The sequence below is a fragment of the Sphaerodactylus townsendi genome, unplaced genomic scaffold, assembly GCF_021028975.2.
Source record: "Sphaerodactylus townsendi isolate TG3544 unplaced genomic scaffold, MPM_Stown_v2.3 scaffold_25, whole genome shotgun sequence".
Taxonomy (NCBI): domain Eukaryota; kingdom Metazoa; phylum Chordata; class Lepidosauria; order Squamata; family Sphaerodactylidae; genus Sphaerodactylus; species Sphaerodactylus townsendi.
Window position 1 is genome coordinate 684883 of NW_025950418.1, and position 6045 is coordinate 690927.

Genomic DNA, 6045 nt, shown 5'->3' on the forward strand with positions numbered 1-6045 from the left:
ATACATTCTCACGACCCTTTTCCAATCCATTTTTATTCAACCTTTCCGCAGAGCTGTTCCCCAGTTCTCGCCCTTCCCAATTCAACCTCATTTACAAGTCGATTAGGCTGATCTTGGCCTAGGTCACTCACAGTCCAATTATAAGCAGAGTTACTCCAGCCTCACCCCAGTGAAATCAGTTGGTTTAGACCAGTGGTGGCGAACCTATGGCATGCATGCCAGAGGTGGCACTCAGAGCCCTCTCTGTGGGCACACGCGCACAGAGTTTGTCATGTGGGGGGGGGGCAGAAAATCGCTCCCCCACACATCTAGGATGGCCTGGGCCGCTGGACATGACGTGCGCGCACCGCGGTGAGCAGGGAGGACTCGGCTGGGAGGGCTGGTGCCTGTGTTTACTTCTTTACCTGGGAGTAAGCTCGGTTGCTGGCAATGGGGCTTGCTTCTGAGTAAACCCTCCTAGGGGCGTGATTCACCTGTTCACAGTGTTGCACAGCTGCTTCAAAGCAAAGCCACCAACTAGGGGCACCCCCTTTGGGAGTCCATAACTTTGGACTCCCTGAACCAAACCTCACCAAACTTGGGGGGTAGCATTTTGGAACCAGTCTCTTGGAAGCTGATGCATGCTGAAATTTTGGTGCAGCTATGGTACAGGGAACCTGCGGCTCTCTCAGATGTTCAGGAACTACAATTCCCATCAGCATTTACCAGCATGGCCGATTGGCCATGCGGAAAGAGGCTGATGGGAATTGTAGTCCCTGAACATCTTGAGAGCCGCAGGTTCCCTACCCCTGCTTTAGCCTAAAAACTAAGCAACCCCCTACAGGCCAAAAATGGAAAACCACCAAAATACCCTAGCTTGTTAGCATTTTTGATGCCCCCCACAAGGTGATGCCCTGGGCAGCTGCCCACCTTGCCCAATGGGCATTACGCCAGTGGGTTGCAGTTTGGGCACTCGGTCTTGAAAAGGTTCGCCACCACTGGTTTAGACCAAAGTAGCTTGGCCTAGGATTGAAGTGTGGATCCGCATTATGGCCAAGCAAGGATCTGAACCAGTAGTAGCCTCGTCGCTCCAAACCCCATCCTGGCTTCCTGCCGGTCAAAAAGTACCTGAGGGGGAACAAATCTCCATCGTGATCTCATGCATGCGCTCATTATGTCCAATAAATAATAATGCTAATCATCAAAATATACAACATGCATATAAAGAGCTTTTCCTAAGTGCCTCCCATACATTAACTGAGCGATAAATCTTATAATAACCCTACGCGGTAGAGCTAGTATTACTATCCCCAGGCATTATATTAAAAGTATTGCTTGGTTTTTTTTAAAGTAAGTATATGGTGACTCCGGCATCCTCTCTATACACTCCGACGGGTTATCCGTCACTGTTATAAATATTGCATTTATCAGACTTTCAGCCGACCGAACACAGTTCCTTCCTCTCCTGTGCATTAGTGGGAACGCTATAATGCATTCTCCGCACATAAGCAGGAAACACATAAAGCTCCTATCCCCACCTGCCTTTGGGAAGCAGCTGGCGTCACCGCTGAGAAATGGGGGACGGAGGGGAACTTCGCACATGCTGGGGTCAGCCGCCTGGTCCTGTTGGGGGAAACCTCGCAGCCGAAACCCGAATAAGAAAAAGGCCAACAAAAGGTGAAACCTGATCTCGGTTTTATAAGATTCCCATTGTGGGAAAACTACTTTATAAGATTCCCATTTGTTGGGAGAAACCCAACCGAGGGCCTCCCATGTGCTGGCTGGGGCAGTGGTGGGCGTTTGGCACTCAGATGTTATGGACTACAGATTCCCATCAGCCCACCTAGCAGCCAATTGGCATGCTGGCAGGGCTGATATGATCCTGCTATCTGGAGATATAAAATTCACTCCTGAACAGGAAAGGTGTAGAGGTGGGAACTTGTGAGGTCATGTCCAGCTCACGGTTACCCAGAGAGGTGCAAAAATCCGTGTCTATTTCATCAGGTAAGAATTAGCACTCCGCTATGTTATCTAGAGTACATGTTTCTCCACTACGGCGTTGTGACTTCCCTTGGTGTCCCTAAAACACTGCCAAAACCCACCAAAGAAAGAAAGAAAGAAAGAAAGAAAGAAAGAAAGAAAGAAAGAAAGAAAGAAAGAAAGAAAGAAAGAAAGAAAGAAAGAAGAGTTTGGATTTATATCACCCTCTCTCTCCTGCAGGAGACTCAAAGGGGATTACAATCTCCTTGCCCTTCCCCCCTCACAACAAACACCCTGTGAGGTAGGTGGGGCTGAGAGAGCTCCGAGAAGCTGTGACTAGCCCAAGGTCACCCAGCTGACGTGTGTGGGAGTGTACAGGCTAATCTGAATTCCCCAGATAAGCCTCCACAGCTCAGGCGGCAGAGCTGGGAATCAAACCCGGTTCCTCCAGATTAGATACATGAGCTCTTAACCTCCTACGCCACTGAAAGAAAGAAAGAAAGAAAGAAAGAAAGAAAGAAAGAAAGAAAGAAAGAAAGAAAGAAAGAAAGAAGTCGGACAGTCACAGATACTTTCACATGTGTGCCTTTTGCCGCATGTCCACAACCTCTGAAAATTGCCAATCCTAGGCAATTATGCCAGCCAAAGCCCATTGAAATGAATGGCCTTAAGACTACTCTCTTCAGGAGTCCACTTCAAAGGGCCTCTGCTAATACTCGACACAGCTTGTGAGTCAGAGGCACTCTGCCCATTCTCAGAGGCACACTTTTCTTCTTCCTCCCTTAAACCTCCCTGGAGGGAGAGCCTGTTCAGATCCAATCCCGTTAAGAAGAAGGCTGCACTCCGAAGAGCGTCCCATAAATATCCACGCCGGCACCTTCGGGCAGGCAGCAGGTGACTGGCGGCTGGCGACCCGGGGGCGGCCGGGCACGTCCCCCCGCGGCTCCTTTCCCTCCCTCTCGCCTCTCGCCGTCCACCCACCGCACGATCTGACACTCCCCGCCCCGCTGCAAGGTGGCCACCAAGAAAAGCAGGCGATTACCTTTCCCCGCTTTCCCCTCTGCGAGCGAAACCGCGATAAATCCACCAGATCGCATAAGTGGGAGAAGCGCCGCGCCAAAGGGCAATGAAGTAATCCGCGCGGCTGGCTTGGTTAAATCCACTCGCCGCGGGCGTGGGAACCGGAGGGGGAGCGAGTCCGGCCCCGAAGTTGCAGCGCCGCTTGCTCCGGGCTGATCTCACGCGGCGTTTGCCCAGCTCGCCTTCTGCCTGCCTGCCTGCCTCCCTCCTGCTGGCGGAGCGGGGCGGAGACTTGGCCGCCAGCAGACGGACAGGCGAAGTTCCTCCCTTTCTGCTTTGCTTTGCTTCGCCTTCGCTCCCGCCCCTCTTCTCCCCGCCGGCCTCTGAAATTAACTCACGCCTTTTTGCTCAGCTGTTGGCAGGCGGAGTCCGCCCCCAGCCTCTCTCCGCCGGCCTTTCCCAAGAGAGGCCCCCTCGCTGCCTGGTGCCTGCAAAGAGAGCGAGGGAAGGAGGGAGGGCAGCCGCCGTCTCCGAGCCCTACCCCGAGGGAAAGTTGGGACTCTCCGCCGGTCAAAGATCGCCTCCCCTCCCAGCTCTTTGTCTCGGCGGCAGGGGTTTCTTTTGTGAGAGGAGAGAAAGCCACGCTCAAGGCTCCTTGCCTTGGCCCTGCCGGGGGCGAGGGGAGGGGGTGAATTAGCAGCACCCCAGTCAAGAGCAGAGGATTCAAATGTGGCATTGTTGTTTCCCTTACCAGCTGACCTAGCAACCAAAAAGGACTGCCATTGATAATGGGGGGTTTTGTGTAGCAGCCAGTAGCAACGAGGTCCGAGTGGAACCTCCATGTGCCAGAGCAGTCTATCTGGGAGCCAACAGCAAATGGGTGTTGTTGCTTTCATGCTGGGCTGGTCTGTTTCCCAGAGCACTTGGTGGACCCTAAAGCAGGGATGGCGAACCTTTTTGAGACCGAGTGCCCAAATTGCAACCCAAACCCCACTTATTTATCGCAAAGTGGCAATTTAACCTGAATGCTGAGGTTTTAGATTAGAAAAACCCTGTTGTGGGAGGGTGATTTTTCCGCCTCCCACATGACGAACTCTGTGTTTGCGTGCCCACAGAGAGGGCTCCGAGTGCCACATCAGGCACCTGTGCCATAGGTTCGCCATCGCTGCCCTAAAGCATGCTGGGCTATAAGTTCCCATGGTGCTCACTATCTGAAAGATAAAGCTTAAAAGCCAAGCACCTGGGCTTGAAACTTACATTACAAAGAGGTGTTTGGGCCTTCAAAGGAGAAAACCAAAGGTATGCAGAGGTACACATGCTAAATACTTGTTAACAGCTCTGTAGGGAAAAAACACACCATGTAATTAATTTGATTCATGTCAACCAAAATATCATAACACTTTGGCCCACCTTTCCAGAACTCTTAAACAAGGTGAAAGTTTAGAAAGGGCAGGGCATGGGAGATTTTTCAAGCAATGACTCTTGCCGGCACAGTTAGGAAGTTCCCCATCAGAATGCACCTAGACTTTTTATTTCAGTGGGGCATACAGGAAACTCCCCGGGCCGGAGGGAGTATATCAGAGGTGGGATGCAGCAGGTTCTCACAGGTTCCCGAGAGTAGGTTACTAATTATGTGTGTGTGCCGAGAGGGGGTTACTAATGGGTGATTTTGCCACGTGGTTTTTGCCTTAGTCACGCCCCTCCTCTCAGCAGTAGCGCGCAGAACTTGAAGCAGTCTAGCAGGAGGTGCACCGGCGTGCGTGGCAGCCTGCGCCTGCGTGCATTCGTTTCCCGCCCAAGGACCGGCGCAGCGGCTGCGTCCTTGCCACAGCCCAGCCCAGGAATGCCCGGTACGCCCCCATGTCGTGTCCTTGGCCTGTTAGTGGCGCTACGCCACAGTTTGAATCCCACCACCATGGGAACCTGTTACTAAAATTTTTGGATCCCACCACTGGCAGTATATCCAAGGCTTAGACTTGTCTCTGCGGCCTCAACAGCAGCCAACATGAGCTGCCAAAGACAACCTACCGCTTCCGCCAGCATAGTGTCATGGCCGGAGAACCGGGTTTGATCCCCCACTCCTCCACACGAGTGGCAGACTCTTATCTGCTGAACTGGGTTTGTTTCCTCGCTTCTACACAAGAAGCCTGCTGGGTGACCTTGGGCCAGTCATAGTTCTCTCAGAAGTCTCTCAGCTCCACCTGCCTCACAAGGCATCTGTTGTGGGAAAGGAAGGGAAAGGAGTTTCTAAACCCCTTTGATTCTCCTTTCAGGAGGGAAAGGTGGGATATAAATCCAGACTCTTCTCCTGCTTCTTCCTCCCAACCACCATTGGTTGCCTATTGTCTATTCTTTGTGTCTTGCTTTGATGCTTTTTCTTGTTACTGAGGGTTGTGTTGAGAGTTGACTTTTCAGGAGCTTTCAGCCAGGGGACTGCTTTGGTGTATGTAAAGTCTTCACCTAGTATCAGGAAAATCTACAAATTATTTAATACCACATTAAGAACATAAGAACTAGCCTGCTGGATCAGGCCGGAGTCCATCTAGTCCAGCTCTCTGCTACTTGCAGTGGCCCACCAGGTGCCTTTGGGAGCTCACGTGCAGGATGTGAAAGCAATGGCCTTCTGCTGCTGCTGCTCCTCCTGAGAACCTGGTCTGCTAAGGCATTTGCAACCTCAGATCAAGGAGGATCAAGATTGGTAGCCATTGATCGACTTCTCCTCCATCAATCTGTCCAAGCCCCTTTTCAAGCTATCCAGGTTAGTGGCCATCACCACCTCCTGTGGCAGCATATTCCAAACACCAATCACACGTTGCGTGAAGAAGTGTTTCCTTTCATTAGTCCTAATTCTTCCCCCCAGCATTTTCAATGGATGCCCCCTGGTTCTAGTATTGTGAGAAAGAGAGAAAAATTTCTCTCTGTCAACATTTTCTACCCCATGCATAATACATTCCCCACAAAGAGGTTGGGCACCACATTGTTTGAGCAGCTACTGGAGAGGTGAAAGGTTTGAATGATGGTTATAATTTATAGATCAAGTCTCTTGTAATAGATCCCACTTGAAGG

At 51.4% G+C, this 6045-nt stretch overlaps 1 protein-coding gene across 2 annotated transcripts in view; it reads right to left on the reverse strand.

Moving 5' to 3' along the window:
- Positions 1-3377, reverse strand: part of DDR1 (discoidin domain receptor tyrosine kinase 1) — a 77621-nt gene extending 74244 nt beyond the window's left edge. The window contains exon 1 of one of the 2 annotated variants that reach the window (XM_048482877.1): positions 3002-3377. The gene's annotated coding sequence lies outside the window, so the exon portion shown is untranslated. The remainder of the gene's footprint in view (positions 1-3001) is intronic. The other variant, XM_048482878.1, reaches the window with a different exon arrangement.
- Between the last annotated feature and the right edge of the window lie 2668 nt (positions 3378-6045).